The sequence below is a fragment of the Pteropus alecto genome, unplaced genomic scaffold, assembly GCF_000325575.1.
Source record: "Pteropus alecto unplaced genomic scaffold, ASM32557v1 scaffold5, whole genome shotgun sequence".
NCBI lineage: Eukaryota > Metazoa > Chordata > Mammalia > Chiroptera > Pteropodidae > Pteropus > Pteropus alecto.
In genome coordinates, this window is record NW_006441953.1 from 17,807,140 (window position 1) to 17,825,337 (window position 18,198).

The 18,198-nt window shown below is 36.3% G+C and overlaps 1 pseudogene; it reads right to left on the minus strand.

Annotated features, from left to right (window-relative positions):
• Window positions 1–11,199: 11,199 nt before the first annotated feature.
• LOC102886766 lies at window positions 11,200–16,341 on the minus strand (annotated as a pseudogene).
• Window positions 16,342–18,198: the final 1,857 nt, after the last annotated feature.

The following is an 18,198-nucleotide window of genomic DNA, read 5'->3' on the forward strand; positions in this document are numbered from 1 at the left end:
CCCTACAGAACTTATCATAAACTAACATACCATATATGTTACAGGTGTATTGTTTACTCTCTGCTTCCTGGCATTATAATCTTAATGAGTGCAGGGACTTCTATTTTATTCGTTATTCTTCAAGCCTCAGTCACTAGAACAATGTCTGGGCCTAGTGCATGATAGACGCTCAGTAAGCATTTGTCGAATGAATGGGATGTCTTCTACTTTAGAGCAGAGTAGAACTTATTCTCAAGACTCACTAAGCCTTCTAGGGCTCAAAGCTGTATTGCGGTTAGATCAGTAATGAATACCCCAGTGCCAGCCTGCCTGTAGAGGAGAAAAGAGCCTATAGAGCGGGCATCTGTGTTGACTTTCTGCCAAAAAAAATTCTTACTCCTGGATTAGACCAGTAGATGAGCCTACACTTACTTGAAAGGTTTCCATTACTATCCATTTTAGAACCTCAGGAAGGAAAAACACTATTGGCAGAATATTAAAAAAACGTATCCTCATGTGTTACTAGTAGGAGTGAAAATGGGTGTAATCTTTATGAAAACCATTTTGAAAAAACTTTCTACTATCCGTTAATCCTATCATTTCATTTCTAGAAATCTATCTTACGAATATATTTACATGTGTGAAATTACTTATATTGCAGCATCATTTATGTAAGAGAATACTGGTAACAACCTAAATCAAGTGATGTCTTATTTTTTTTTTTTTTTTAAAAAGTCATGATATATGCATAGAGTTGAATAGTATTCATCTGTTTATAAAACAAGGCTGCTTTTCGTATACTTATGTGGAAAGATCACAAAGTTTAAAAAAGCAAGTTGCTAAATAGTGATAGATAAATATATAAAATATTTCTGAAAGAACACAGTAGAAACTGTAATAGTGACTGCTTTCCTCTAAGGGATTCAAGGGTTTGATGACATAGATGAGGCATGGCTTATCTCACAGCCGGCTACCTTGGATCCTTTGAATTTTGTACCAAGGGCATGTATTGCCTATTCAAAATGTAAAAAAAAAGAAAAAAGAAAAAAAAAGGAATAAATATGCAAGAAGAAAAAGTGACCAAATAGTTTTCTTTCATCCACTTACTAAAAAACTGTTTTCTAATAGAAGTTATGAACATGATCTACCACCTCAATAGCATTGAGAACTGTGGAACTTCACCCCAGTCATTTGGTCATATTGAATACATGGTCCCTTCAAACAGTGAGTTTAGAGTCTCTGCCACTCCACATCAGGCATGATCTTCGGTAGTTTATAAAGATGGATAAGTCAGAGAACTCTGGGGACTTCCTGGCTAATTCCAGGATAGAGGTATGAGTTTAATGGCATTGGAGTACAATGGAAGAAGCACCTAACTCTTACCTGATAGGCCCAGGGAAACCTTGCAAAGGTAACTTTTGAACTGACTCTTAATGGAGTGGAAGTTTAAAAGACAATAAGAAGAGGACACATAAGCACAGAAAACAGCATGTTCAGGCTATGAGGTGTGAAACAGCATCTTGTATTCAGGAGAACTCCAGGTGGGGGGTTGGTGCATGTAGTTGCTGAGGGTAGGGGAGGCGGAGAGAAGGTAATGGAGGATAGGCATCCTAAGCAGAGTTGCAAGAAGGACCTGGTAGAAAGGTAGTCCTCAAAAATTATGAACATTGTCTGAGGTGGACCTCAGAATTACCTGGGGCCCACTCCCTAAGAATAAATGAGCAAATTTGGGTTAGAGCCCAGGAACAGGTATTTCCAGGAGGCTGGTCAGGAATTCTGACACAAATTGTCCATGAACCAAGATTTGAGAAGCTTTCTACAGCCATGCCACCCTGAACAAGCCCAATCCCCTCTGATCTCGGAAGCTAACCAGAGTCGGACCACCTAGGAAAACCAGGTGCTGTAGGCATAACAAATAAAAAATAAGGATTATAAGATGACAAAGTCCTTGCAATCTGTGAAGTCAACCAAGGGTTGCTTCGCCTAAAAAAATTAAAAAAAAAAAAAGATTTAAGAAGCTTTGTTGTAGGAATTAGGCATGATCTTTCTTCAGGAGTTTCACATTAATGAGAGTAATGGCATATATATTACTTTTTAAAAAACAAATAAATGAAATATTTAAATATTAAACAAGACGAGTTTGTGAACCCCTGAGTAGAGTCAATGGGTATGTGAAACAGTGACACTGAGAGAAACACATTCCTAAAAGGGTCACATTTTGCTGTGGTGCTTTGAACACAGTGACACATTTGAGCAATGCTTTCATTCTAAGATTAAGTTATACCATCTCAGATTAATGAGACACACTAAAACATGGAAAATTTTACTGGGCAGCCTCATGATGGGGACTATGGGCTCTAGTAAGTAATGTGTGGTATACCGGCTGTAAGACCTTAACACAAGTTCTTTAATTTAGTGCCTAAGTTTTCCTGCTTGTAAAAGCAGGAGATAACTGCACCTAATTCATAGAGTTGCCATGAGGATTTAACGTGTTTATTATGTCTAAAGCACATAGAATGATACCTGTAACATGGTTTTAGTATTGTTCATTTTTATCATTTTTATTCCATAAATCTGTAAGTTGCATTCATCTAATGGAAAATTCTTGAAAACATGTCAAAATGTCTTTAAAACTTCAAAAATCAATGTTAAATTGGCCAAATGCAGTGATGATTTTATCCAGATTGGTGTTAATTCATTTATTGTGTCCCACTCAGAAATGACAATATCATGATTATTGTAATTTAATTTCTAAGAGGTTCACATGTCCAAATATTTTGTCTTAGATGGCCACTGAGAACTTCTGAAGATGTAAAGCTGGGTTGAATGTGATCAGATCATAAAATGGCTATGTACCTAAGAAAGCATACTGGTAACTCACATTAGAAATTAGGAACCATTTACTCCTCAGAAGTTTCTTAATTCATGGTCTTCTTTCATTTTTATGTCCCCCCCCCACTTTAAATAACAGTATCTCAACTATTTTCTACTATGTGTTAATCAAGGTTAATAAAATATACGGAAGATTGACAGCGTAAAGAAGGATTTCATCAGACTGTGTAATTCTATAAGGAGAAGAAGCTCTAACTTTAGGAATGCAAGACACGAAGAAGAGACTGCAAGCTTTGGGAGAACTCGAGGAACAAAAATATTCACCCTTTTCTTTCCAATTGTGTTTGATTTTCACAGAATTCTTTGGTCCTGGAAATTTTAATTTTTTTTTTTCAGCTGAAGTTAAGCTTTGCTTTATTTCCTAACATGTGCATCAGTTCAAGAAGGTGAAGCAATAAAAAGCATGGGCCATTTACTCTAGTGATGTCGAACGAGAATGGAATCAAATGCACGTTCCGTGAGAAGAATGTGTACACATCTAAGAATTTGTCAGAAGTTTTCATAGCTAATGTAACTGGAAGAAAATGCTTCCATGTGTGACTGATACATCTTGTTCTTTTTATGACATGAACAAGATAAAGCCAATTAACACTATCTGTACAAAAAATGACAATACCATGTGAATCCTAAAATTCCAGTGATCTATTTATAAAGGAATATATCTAAATTTTGATTTCCTAAACATTTCCCTTTTCCTTGTATTACAAATTTCAGTGTTTTGGGGTTCTGTGTTGAGGCAATGTTGAACACCCATAGTTAAAAAAAAAACAGCTTAGGTATGAAAGAAAGCATCATTGGACTAGTTCTACCATTGAGTCCTACCTTCACTAGCTGGCGAACTTTGGGATAGCTTATTTTTCCTCATCTGCAAATGAGAAACATAAGACCTATTGCTTAGGGTCATTTTGAGAATTAGCTGAGATATTATGTGAAATAACTGGGTACACAGTAGGTACTCGATAAATGTTACTTCTTTAAAAACTTTTCTCACCCATGCCAGTGCTCAATTTTCTATTCAATGGACTACTACCAACTGCCTTAGAGATTTGTAACACAGATCAAATTAGATACTTATGTAGATAATTAAATAGAATTGTCTCCAAATAAGTTCACTGTATTTATTTTTGGTTGGCTCATTTATTTGTAAAAATTTGACAATGGTTATATAGCAAATCATTAGAACACAAAAAGATCCCTACATTTTCTTTTCTGGCTTATTAACCTTGGACACAGATGACCTTTATCAGTTTTACAAAGAGCCTACCAGAAAGGTTTCACTCTGCATCTGTGTTGCTTTGTGACACAGATAGTATAATGAGAAGCATCAACCTTTGTGGCTAGCACCGTGGTCCAAAATAGACTCAGGACTAAGATCAACTTTGGAACCATTCTATTCAAGCACTGACAAATAGTAAGAGATAAACAATTCCCATCTTGCGAAATATTTAACCCTGTCAAAGACAACTGACTAACTAAGAATCCCCTTGAACATTATAATCAACATTGTACATTGCCAGTTTGAATAATTACCATTATGTCAGTATGTCAATATTTTTCATTTTAATAAACTTTAAATTTTAAATTGTCATGTCAACATGTGGAAATTTAAAAATCTTGTGAAATTACTGCAGAAAAAAGATAATTTTTAACTAAGCTATTACTAAATATTGAGTACAGACTTAGTTTTATGCAGTAGATGTGTCTGAAAAGTTTCATCTCAATCTCGTAATGATGTATTTAATTTGTAAAATGCATTAGAGAATTTAAAGGAATGTTTTAAGACTCTTTCTTAGGTATTATAACTGGTATTGTCCTATACATATTTTTTCTACTTAAATGATTATTTAACTATAATCATATTTAGCATCCAGTAGAAGGTAAACTAAATTATTTTAAGGTGTTATAAATATCTCACTAATGGAAAAATATTTCTCAAGATCTTAACTACAAATCACCTCCCATTAAGTACTTTGGACAGTTATGGAAATTTATACATGCCTTGTTGTTTTTTTTCTTCCAGTTTTCCAACTACTTGGCTTAAATTCTGTCCTCAGAATTACTTTTGATTTCAATAAGAGTTATAATCTATCGTCTGGGAAAAGCATTTGGCTCCTATTTTACAAGTCTAAAGTTCTCCAGAAATGTTCTTGTGAAATGTGAATCTGATTTTCATCACGCAGTTTTACCTACATAGCATCATATTTTCCTTCACCAACAAACACTAAGTATTTTATTTTTAACTAGCACAGCTATATCTGTATTTGCATGGTACTTTCCAAGTTTCCAAAATAGGCAACAAATCACATAATCTAGGTAAAAACAAAGGACTTAAGAACTGAAAGAAAACTTCTGAAAATCAGATTACAATGGAAGTATTTAGTTTTATGCAATAGAGAGTTTTCAAAAATTATACTAATCTAACACGCAGCAGATCAGCTTTCTATTTAAAGTGATACTGTGATATGTAATTTGTGAAGTGACAATAAATATGATAGAGTCTACACTATCCTAAACCTTTCTAAAAACATTTCAGTCAGCACTCAAGACAAAGGTACAGGTAAGTAACTTTATCCCTGTTGTTACAGATGAGGCTCAGAGAGCATGACTTGCACAAGTTACACTTCTTGAAATGTAATTTATGATTGTTAGTGTGGTCTTTATTTTTTGCTATAGAAATTTAAATTATTTTATTATTACAACCTGATAGAAAATATCTTGTGTCAAATGTGCAGAGTATCAGATTATAATTGTGATAAATTAGAAAAATGTAAGTGCTAAGGAATGCAAAAAGATTTTTTAATAGCTGGAGATTATATACACAAACACACATATGTATGTATGTATGTATGTATGTATGTATGTATGTATGTGTCATTCTATCTCGTGTGTTAACTGAAACATATGCATACTGTGGCCATGCCCTCACTTTAAGAACAAATAACAGTGAGTGGCTAAGGATGGGTGGCCAAGGCAGGAGAAAACCTAATACCCTTGTGGATTTTTTGCCACACTAATTATTTTTTTAAATAATTCACAAAAGATATCATAAGAAAAGAAAACTACAGACCTATAAATATAGACACAAAAATCTTCAACAAAATACTAGCAAATATCAAACAAACTAGGGACAGATTTCCTCAAACTGATAAAGGGCATCTATGAGAAATTCAGAAGCAACATCATATTTAAAGGTAAAAGACTGATACTTTCCAACATCTGGAAAAAGGCAAGGACTTCCATTCTTACCACTTCTATTCAACATTGTATTGGAGGTTCTAACTAGGCAACTCAGCAATAAAATGAAACAAAAGGCATCCAGATTGGAAAAGAGATGTAAAACTATTTTTATTTGCAGATGACATGATCTTATATAGAGATAATTCTAAGGACTTTAATAAAAATTATTAGAGCTAATATTCAAGTTCAGCAAGGTTGAAGGTTACGAGGTCAATATACAATTGTATTTCTATTATGCTTGCAATGGACAATTCAGACAAAAAATTAAGAAACAATACCATTTCAATAACTTAAAAAACAATAAAATACTTAGAAATTTAACAAAAGAAGCACAGTTTTATACTCTGAAAAACTATAGAACATTGTTGGAAGAATTTTTAAAAGAGCTAAATAAATGGAAAGACATCCTATGTCCATGGATTGAAAGATACTATTATTAAGATGGCAACACTCCCCAAACTGATCTACAGATTCAACACAATCACTATGAAAATTCCAACTCTCCACTTTGCAGAAATTCACAAACCATTTCTCAAATTTATATGGACGTTCAAGGAACCCAGAGTAGCCAAAACAATTGTGAAAAAGAACAAAGTCGAAGGTTTTATACTTCCTCTTTTTGAAACTTACTACAAAGCTACAATAATCAAGACTATGCAGTGCTGGCATAAGGTAGATACATAAATCAGTGAGAGTCCAGACACAAAACCTCAGATTTATGGTCAATTGATTTTCAACAAGAATACCAAAACAACTTAAGGGGTGGGGGGCGGGGGGAAATAGTCTTCAACAAATAGTGCTGGCCCAACCGGATATTCACATGCTAAAGAATGAAGTTGGGCCAGAACTTCACAACACATGAAAATGGCTTTAAACTGGGTCATAGACCTAAATGTAAAAACTAAAACTGTGAAATTCTTAGATAAAAGTATAGGGGTAATTCTTCATGACCTTAGATTAGCGAGTCATATCTAATTTTCTTAGATATGACACCAAAAATAGAAGCAACAAAAGAAAAAATAATAAATTCGACTTCATCAAAACTAAACTTTTGTGATTCAAAGAACACTCTCAAGAAAGTGAAAAATATGCCTCATAGAATGGGAGAAAATTTGCAAATCTTATATCTGATAAGGATCTAGTATCTAAAATATATAAATGTATAAATAATAAAGAATTTTTAAAACTAAATAATAAAAAGACAAATAACCCAATTTAAAAATGGGCAAAAGATCTAAATAGACATTTTTCCAAAGAAGATATGCAAATGGCTAATAAGTACATGGGAAAATGTTCAACAGCATTAGCCATCAAGGAAATGCAAAGCAACACCACAACGAGATACCATTTCACACCCACTAGGATGGCAATAATCAAAAAGACAGATAATGACAAGTGTTGGCATGGATGGAGAAAATAGAAACCTTCATACATTGCTGGTAGGAATGTAAAATAAAGCCACTTTGAAAAATAGTCTTGCAGTTCCTGAGAAAATTAAAGATAAAAGTTACCATATGATCCAGCAATCCCACTCCTAAATATATATATACCCAAGAGAACCGAAGACAGATGTCCATGCAAAAACTTGTATGTGAACTTTTATGGCAGCATTAATCATAATAACTAAAAAGTAGAAACAACTCAAATGTTCATCAGCTGAAAAATAGATAAATAAACTGTGGTATATCTATAAAATGGAAGATTATTAAGCCGTAAAAAGAAATGAAGTACTGACACATGCTTCAACATAGATGAACTTTGAAAAACACACTAAATGAAAAGCAAGTCACAAAGGTCCCATAGCGTATGATTCTTTATATAGAGTGTCCAGAACAGACAAATCTATAGAGATAGAAAGCAGGTTAATAATTGTCTGGGGCTAGGGAGTTTGGAGGTTGGTGGTGTTGTGAGTGACTGCTAAAGGGTATAGGACTTCTTTAGGAATAATGAAAATGTCTTAAAATTGTTTGTGGGATAGTTGTACCACTCTGTGAATATACTAAAAACCATAGAATGTGCATTTTAAATGGGTGAATTATATGGTATGTGAAGTGTATTCCAATAAAGCTGTAAACAACAAAAAAAATGCAGAAAAAAATTAAAATTTAACTTCATTCAATGAGATGCTTTAAAAATCACTGCGATCATAACCTTAGTCACAAGCTGATGTAAATGTTCGAGTGTAACATTATCTTAGTCACAAGCTGATGTAAATGTTCGAGTGCAGGCAAATAAATAATGGACTTCATAGAAAATTAAGGAATAGTCGTAACTATGTCAGTTGATTTACCCTCTAGCTTCAACAGTAAGTTTGAGATTATATTTCTGACAAGGATAAGATTCCTTAACATTTCAGAAGTGGACTGATCTTATTTTAAGATAAAAAGGATAGTTGAAATTATTAAGTACCAACTTAATCCAAGGGACTTTATGTACATGATCTTATTTGATCCTCCCACATCCTTGAACAGGACTCCTACTCACCTTTTAATAGCTCAGGAAACTATAATCTACAGGAATTAAGTAACTCTCCTTACTTAGCTCACACTCACAGTTACAGATAAAGCTAAACGTGAATGCTAGGGCTCCTATAACCTTCCCAATCCCCCTGCCCTATGCTGGCCTGCTGGGTCACTTTATCCCTCATTACCACTGGTGAATTAAGAACCCAAAGACTTGGGGACTTGTAAGGGAAATTGCGTAATGGATATGCTAATGTTACTGTGAGGACCCAAGAATCAGGAGGACACCACCTCCAGGCCACTCTGCAGAGCTGGGGATGGGGGTGGGGATGGGACAAAGTTGGAAATAGAACTTCCTTATTTTCGAATGAGAGGAAAGAATGAAGACGTTGAAAAGAAAACCCCAAAGATTCCTTACAGGTCTAAAGTTTAGTCAATTTAAGGCTCTACTTTAATGGAGCTGAGATACCCTAGAATTCGAATAACTATTTCTTCTGACTTAGTCTTGTCCCAGGATCCATGATTGAGGTATCACTTTCAGGGCTCCAATGACTACAATTCCATCAGGGGGTGTGTTTTCAGACCCCTCCCCCTTAGTCGTATTCTTCTGGCAAAACGCATGCCATCAAAATCATCTTTGCAAATTTAGTCTTTTTATAACTCAGAAAAATTTTCCTTAGGCCTCAAATCAAACTTCCATCTATATCACGGCTACTTCTCGTCCTTCGTTAAAATTGCCATTAAATATATGACAGATCACAAAAACTGCTTTATTTTCTTTAAATTTTATTATTTTTAGAATGGGTAATATGTACTTATGGATCAAAATTTAAAATTCAAAGCAAGGAATGTACCTAGGGTTGCCAGAGCTGGCAAATAAAAATAGAGGACACGCAGTTACAGTTAAGTTTCAGATAAACGACAAAAAATTTTTTTGTATAAACTTGTCCCATGCAGAATTTGAAACATATTTATACTGAAAATTATTTGTTATTTATCCGAAATTCAAATTCAAGTGGGCATCCCGTATTTTAAATGGCAACACTAAATACAAAGAAAAGTAAGACTCCCTCTGGCTGTGGTTTCCCAGGGACCCAGTTGTTCTCTCAAAAGAAAATCCTACTACCAGTTTCTTCACTATCTTTCCAGGAATATTCCATAATCAGCTTTCTTTTATAGCAATCAGTTATCAAGCTCCAGCACAAAATAGAATCTGAGAAAAAAAAAATCTAAACCGAAGGTAACGATGTCTGCGTTTTTAATTTGGACTCATAACAGTTACTAAAGAAACTTAATGGAAGCCATATGATGCATCAACTGGGTAACCCTGGGTATGTTCCTTAAATTCTGGGATCATTTGAAAAAGGAGGATGATATTAAGATCTACCTCATATGTTTGTAGTGAATCTTAAGAAACACATGTAACATGCATACAAAATGCCTGGGACAAGGTAGGCATCCAATTGGCAGAGTCCCCTCCCTGTTCGGATGTTTTAGGGTATAAATTTGTAAATTAATTAATTGATTGATTGATTAATTTGCAAATTTCTTAAGTTCATCATGAAGGCTTCTGTCTGAAAGCACAGGCCAGATAAACTGACTCTGTCTCAATGTGACCTAAATGTGCCAGCAGGTGACACAGTGGTCTTATAGCCTCTACTCCACCTAATGCTTATATCATTCATGGCCCTGATGACTCAGTTTATCCCCTTCAACTTTCGCCTTACCGAATCTATTCCTGTCATCCACTTACTCAAAAAGATATGTTTACTGAACACCAACTAAGAGCCAGGCACTGTTCCAGGCACTGGCAAACAGGTTTGAGCAAATGCGACAAATATCACTGTGCCCAGGGGACTTGCATTCAAGGATGGGGGACACAGATAATAAAAAGATAAATAAATAAGACCATTTTAAATAATGATAAAAGATATGCGAAAAATTAAACAGGAGCGAAAAATGCCAGGGGGAGAGGGAACCTGGCTATTTAGGTTCACTGCCCTCTTAATAGTAAATTCCTTTCATCATACTTAAACTGCTCAAAGTATTTTAATTGTGTAGTTCTTGTAAAAAAGGTTATTAAACAATATAAGGAGAGAGCAACAACCTTTACACTTTCTATGCGCTCTTTTTGTCGGGTTTACTTTTCTTCTCATCATGGATAATCGCAATTCAGTATTAGTTTCTCATATCTTCCGCAAGTGTCTCCAAAAGAATTTTTATGTCCTAGTTTGTGTTAAATAGAAGTGAAATAGTAAGGAAAATATTTTAAGGGAAACTTGGACAGTTTTTTAAAACATCGTTCTCGATCATTTAATTTACTGAAAGGAGATGCTGCTGTATTTCTTGATTTAGCAGCAACCATTCTGTTTGTCGACTTAGAGTTGTTTTGCTCAATATTGGAAACATTTTCTACGTTACTTTCAGTACAGTTTCTTTGCGTTTGTAGTGATGTGTGTATTGTCTTTCTAGGATGTGTCTCCTCGCCATGGAGAAAAGAGCCCTTCTGGTTCTTTTCAGCATGAGTGATGATGTTAGGGGTGGATATGCTGAGGAGGAGCCACTAGGCATGAAGAAGATTGTAAATGAGGTCCAAATACATAGACTCCAGGTGCTATTTTTCTCAGGCTCACAGAAGCAGTCCTCCACCACTGAACCCTATCCTCTCAGGGGGCTCAGTGAAGGCTAACCGATCTGGTACAGGTGTAGGCAATAGTCTCGTGGACTGACACTCACAAACAGCCAATGCCAAAAACCATGAGATTCCCAATGAGATACACCAAACCCTGAAGAAACTTCTGGCTTGGACTTCCTAGCATCTTGAAAGCGGCTGAAACAGCCTGAATGGGTGGCCAAGCCATCATACACACCATCAGAGGAGAGAAGATGGAAATAGTGTTGCCTGCCACGTACATGATGAAGAAGTCCATGGGAGTCTGTTTGAGGGGATCCGTGGCAATGAATGCTCCAGCAGCAAGCATTTCTCCACCAGGATCCAGTCTGTCTCTTACACACTGGTATCAGACACTTGCTTGTCCAAATAACAGACTGGGCACAGTGAGTGTCCCTGGCCAGTGACCTGGTCACTTCAGCCCCTGCTGCCTCCTCCAGGCCTGTTCAGCTCAAGGGCCCACCTGAACTCGCTGGCCTCGGTTGGCTACCAAGCTTCCCCCGGCTGTCACGGCGAAGGCTGCCCGCACCAAAGCTAAAGCTCCTTTCTCTACAGCCTCAGCCCCCAAAGCATCCACAACCTTTCCAATTTTAAATTCATTCTTTAGACTAGCGGTATAGATACCAAAGTCCTTCAAAAGCACAGACTTGAGTAGTTCTACATTTCTTTGGTAAAGTCTACATGGGCAAAAAAAAAGCTATGAGCAATCACATTATGAGCACCAGTTATAAATGGGCAACGTGCAAACCAGCTGTTCACGTTTATAATCCACTGCCCCCAACAGACACACAGCACTGGAAGCTGGGTGTTTTTATCTCTACTTTATAGGAGATGGAGGTGAGGCTCCCAAAGTTCAAGTAATTTGCCCACGGACGTGAAGGTCAGAAGCAAGCAAACCAGATTTGAAGCCATCGTGCCTCCAAGTCAAGAATCTTTTTACGTTTGCCACCAGTTAGCCTATAATTTCACACCATTCCTACTACTCCTTCACAAATCTTGCCTCTTCATTAAGAGGTTTTTCATTTTTTAAAAATTACTGTGAATGGAGTTGGGGTATATCATGGAGTTTGGGCATAAATGTTTCAGCATTGCTAAAAAAATTATAACTTCCCACTTCCTATAAGGTCACATATTATCAGAATGAATATTCAGAGATAATTATCTATTAGTGATGGGAGTGAATACTAAATTATTTTAAAAGCAGTCTTACCTATCTTTTCTGAGAAGCTGCTGTTGTTTGTCAGGATAATGCAATTCCTGTTTGTATATTATAAAACTAGTACAATGTATATAAAGAAAATCTTTTTCCTTTGTTCCATCTAGTGAAATGATACATTTTCATGATGATTAAAAGCAAAACAGCCTAAAGTGCTAAATTAGTTCCAAAAAAATTCTCAGAATGGTACATTAAAACTGAAACTGAAACATTACGGGGGTGGTAAAATCTACTCACATTTAATTATTTATAGTGAGAAAAATATTAGATACCATCGGTGTCTGCAGATCTATACTACGTGTTAATAATGATATTAAAAATAAGCATGAAATTCAGGGTGAATCCTCTGGATAAGAATGTATTTCTAAACAGGTTTAGAAGAGTTGATGAGTTGAGTAGACACTTAAAATTGAGTTATAAAATGAGAAACACACAAGATATGATAACATCAAACTTTGCTAAGAATCATTTTGAAATGTCACTAGTTTGCAGCTTCTTAGTTGACTCTCCCTCTCCTGCCCTGTCCCTAATTCTTTTATAGGTATAAAGTATTCATTTCATTTCTCCCTTCCTTTTTTTGGAGTTCTTTTGTTTGTTTGTTTCTTTTTTTTTTCTTTTTTTCTTTTTTTTTTTTGAGCAGGAGGGAAATGCGATGTTTCTATAGGGCAAGTTGCATATTTTGAGGCAGCAATACAGGCTTCTCTGCCCTACTTTTCCCCTTGGAAGTCGAGATCTCAGAAGCCTCTGAAATAGGTAGTCTTCATTCCACTTAAATTCATTTTACGGATTTACTTCTTAAAAGTGCTTTTTCAGAATATTGCTTTGTATTTCATTAACTACACTGGTCTTCCTGCCTCTAAAATCTGTACTTTCCTGACTCGATGATATCATTTTTGGTGTTGTCCTTCGTTGTCCTCTCCACAACTCCCCCCGCCCCCACCCCTGAATCACTCTACACTGTTAATAATACCAGACTAATGCGTTAAAGAACAGGCGTGTTAAAAGAACAGGCTTGTCAAGCATATTGCTTTGAACTTGAGTTTTATAGGAATTTCTAAGCCAGGATGTTTCCTCAAATTATGGTTATATTGAACAAATATTAGTTATTAAGAAGATCCTTTTAATACCTCTTCTTCCTCTTTATTCACTATAAAGGGTTTGGTTTCTTTTGGAGGCTCACAACTCGTATGGAATTTAGCTTTGTCCATTTCATGCAAATCCCGTAGGGTTTGTCAAACTGCAACCCATAATTCCCTCTTGAAAAAACACACTGATTATTTGTGCTTAAGCTAGTTCCAAATATTACAATAGTTTCTGGATTTTTGCCACATTCCTCTCTAGATGGTCATTTGGGAGACTTTGTTTATAATGTGTGTTTTGAATGAAATTTTAAAATTCCAAGACTACAGGATATAAGACTCAATTGTGAGTTAAACTTAATTTTGCATTTTTTGAAAGGCCTTACTTAGTTTACAATAGCAAACATTGAATAGAAAATGAGAGAAGATACGTTTTTTTCCCAAGGATTAGTGTTTGAAAGAATATAAGAGAAAGCATGCTATTTCCAAGAATTAGGGAATGTTTTCAAAATGGCCTGTAGCATTCAGTGAGTAAGTTAGGTGGGTGAGTTAATCTGTGTTACGGATATCAGGAAAACCATTTTCTTTTGTTATTGTGCTAACTGTGATTTTAAAATCAGAAACAAAACCTTGAATTTAAAATAGTCCCTTCACTACACCCCAAAAATAGTTACGTTCCTGGGAATAAACAGTATAATAGCAACTTTTTTAAGGCAATATTAAAAATATCAAAGCTCCCTTGAGACTTTTTCCTTCTAAGAAATTCTAGTTTTTTTTCCCCCTCATATTCTTTGTTTATTTTAGGATCTGATGCTAATTAAAGAACCCCTTAAGATTTTAGGAACAAATGAAAGACTTAATGATAGACTTAATAAATCAGTGTGTCTGACTTTAGATGTCCCTGCTCTGGCTCTTTCTCCTGGTGTCCCTTGGATATATTCTTTTACTCTCCACAGCTTACAAAACGGAAAGCAGTGAACACAATAGACAACACATGTAAGCGAGGGCCAGGATCCTCTGTCAACATTCTCAGTCACCATAAACTGGTGGATTTTTCCTCAAGACGTTTCAGTTTACATTTTCTCTACAAATCTCTCTCTCTCTCTCTCTCTCTCTCTCTCTCTCTTTCTCCCCACACACACACACACACACACACACACACACACACACACACGTACCAGTGATTTCTATGACGTAACCTTTCTGGAATTCTATAAACACAGGATAGGCAACATGAGTTAACCACTCGTCTAGGAAAGAAAATAAGCAGACAGTTGCCCACAGAACACATCTTACATTTGGGCTCCTACGTATGCCAAGAAAGTGATCGCTTTGAGTCCCTGTCTGAATAATAACAGGACCTTGAAAGCACTATTGCTATTTTAAAAGGATGTTGCTTGTTAACAGAATGCACAATGAATTACTGCCTCTGCATTAAGCTCTTTCTTTGATTGTTGACATTGATCTTCAGAGATGGTATGGTAGGTAGCTAACTGCACATACAAACCTTATGTTAGGTACAAAGGAAAATACTGTACTTAGAAAAAAATAAAATGTAACATAATGTCACTGGTTAAAATCATTTGTTATTCATCAAGGGTAAGAATAAGATATTAATAGCTCACATATGGCAGCTTCCTTAAAACTTTCATGAAATAGAGTGAAGAATAAATGAATAAATAAATGCCCTAAGCATTGCCCTTCCTCACTAAGCAACTTGACTAGTATTGAGTCTGATTAATATTGCCCCCACACAGTGACAGCATTCACAGCTTTACGCATAGCAGCTATATTTAACCGTGGAGTTTTAGGCCCCAAACTACTTCTAGTTTCGTTGTGCCAGAAAACACACACACACACACACACACACACACACACACACACACACACACGCATCATTAGAGGAGGGGTAGGGAGGGATGTGACTGACAGCCTTGTGTCTTTGTAATCATAGCTGGAGATCACTGTGATAAATACTAGCAACTTTTCTATTCTATAGAAACAATGACATCAGGAAGCTACACTACTACTACTGTTGATTACAGAAACTGCTGCTAATTCGAGTCAAATTAGTTCCTGTAAACTCCACTTAAGACAGAGCCAAAGGATGGATGTTCAGTGGAGGCAGAGGGAATACTTTCTCTCCATTGCACCCTTATGAACTCATGTGAGCTCATGAATTCAGGTGCTATCTTAGCAGATCTAGCAAATGGAAAGAATCTGTTTTCTCAATTACTGATTCCAAATGAGCATTGCAGGAGTAAATTGATTTACTGTGGTTATACAATTATATAATTCCTCTCATTTCACTCCAGGGGTAACTCTACAGCATCACAATCTGAATGTGAACCCAATTCAGACTGTAGAGGGAGGGGACCCCTTAGGAGGCTCCTTCTTTCCCTTCAAACATCCTTGAATCACATGAGTATTGAACAGACCGGGACTCAACTGCTGAAAACCCACAACCCTCACCTGTCCTCCGAGCCCCAAGTCAGTTCTGTGACTGATTCTTCCTTGGTGCAGCATGGCCAATGGGGGTCAACAGGACCTCCAGCAGACTTTCTTTTTTCACAGAACCAGAGGGGACTGGGTGAAGTAGGGTAAAGGTGCACATTCTTTTACCTCTTCTACCACTATCGGCCTTTTCCCCTCACTCCCCTCTCATTGATGCCCTCTGGTCCTGCTCTCCACCACATCGAAGCCCAGCTGTCTGCTTTCTAAGCAGATGAGTACTAACCCGACAAAGCAATTCATACTGTGAATGCGAGAGAAGCGCTCCTCTTCCCCATGCATATGTGCACGCATGCGTGCATGCACACGCACACACTCACACCACACACACTCACACCCTTTCTTCCTGGACAGCAGCCATACTTATCATCATGAAACAAAGGCATTCTGATGGGGAAGTATAAGCCTGATGGAAGAAGCAAAAATTATCTTGTCAATTTTCTACTTAAATATTTTCAATTATTTACAGCAATTCATTCCAAAGTCCAAAGCTAGTCAGTCCAGAGGAAACGTCTAGAAGAGATCATTTGTAGGAAGAGCAGAGCCTGGTAAACAGGACACCACTCAGGTGTGCAGTGGTTCATCCTTGATTCCTCTCTTTCCGGTGTCAGCCCCCTAATCTATTGTCAAGTCTTGCTGGTTTTATTCTCAAACAATACCCCATGTTTAACAATTTTTACTGTCTCCCCACTACATCCTAATCCATTACCATCACCTCCTTTCAAGTACCTGCATTACCTTCCCATTTTCTCTCTACTTCTACTCTACCTTTATCCCTCACAATCTATTCTCTGCAGGATATCCCAGAGTGATCTCTTAAAAATGTAAATCAGATTATGTAACTCTTAAATTGAAACTTCCCATATACATTGTCTCTTGCCTATTTCTGTAATTCCTTAAGCATTTTGCTACAATACTTAGCACTGAAAATTCTTTAACAAAAAGGCTTTGTGCTGTCTTGTAGTAACAAAGAAGCTGGGAGCTTGAGGGCACCATCTTTCAGATGCAAGAGAAAAAGGTGGGTGGTGACAGCTATCAAAGGGAGGAAAGGTAGCAGAGTCCTGGAGGCCTACAGTCAAGGAGAAAGGAAGATGCTGTGAGCTGACTGGGACCTGAGGAGGGGCCTGAGCAGAGCAGTAGAAGGATCCCTAACTGGCCCATAAGGCCCTACAGCATGTGGCTTCTGCTCACTCTCACTCCTCTTCCTGAGTCCAGTGCTCCAGCTATATTCAAATGTCTTTCATTCCTGAATACAGAAATATCAGCTTGCCTTGCCATTTGTTTTCTCTGCTTAGAAGGGCCTTCATCAGCTTTTCTTCCTAGTAGATATTTGTTCAGTTCATACAATTTCCCAGAATAGATTTCACCCACCACAAGTTAATTTCTTAATTTCTTTCCCTTGTTCTAAAGTTTGTACGACTGTTAAGCCTATTCTTTTACTCTAAACGACAACTTTGTAATAATGTGTTTCAGCAGTTTTCCAACTTTTGAAATTTTCTATATGCCAAGAAAAGTAATATTTAGAATTCTATTTGACGTAAAAAAATATTATACTGAACAATGTCCTTGCGAATCGGAAAGGCAACTAGATGTCACTAGTGTGGAAGAGAATAAATCTACTAGTCATTCTGACAAATAGTTTCTCCACTCTGATGGCCTCCTTTTCTGGACTCTGGACTGTTACACACACACCAACACTCACATCTCTCTACTTTTAACATGCAAATTAGTTATGTCTTCTGCAATACTTCTCAACCGGATATTATAGAAATATCTATAAGTAATAAATTTATAAGTGAATACCTGTTTGCTCAGGGCACATAAACAATAACCAAGGAGAAGGATTTAATTTTTTTAAATGAAAGATTATTTACTTTATTATCTATCTACTTCCTTGGAGGAAGACCTACTGGTTTAAAAAAGAAATAAGTGTTATTAAGTGGTATGCATTTTATTTATAATTCTATTTTGGAAAGAGGATTCCCATTAATAAATAGAAACATTAATAAGTACTGTAATATCTAAATAAAAGTACACTAAGTCATCTACTTTTGGGGGACTATTTCGGGTGTATTTTTCAGCTAACTAGAGAGATCTTGATAGAACTAGAATACTTGGAAGAAGGCACATCATTACTAGAGGCTAGACTTG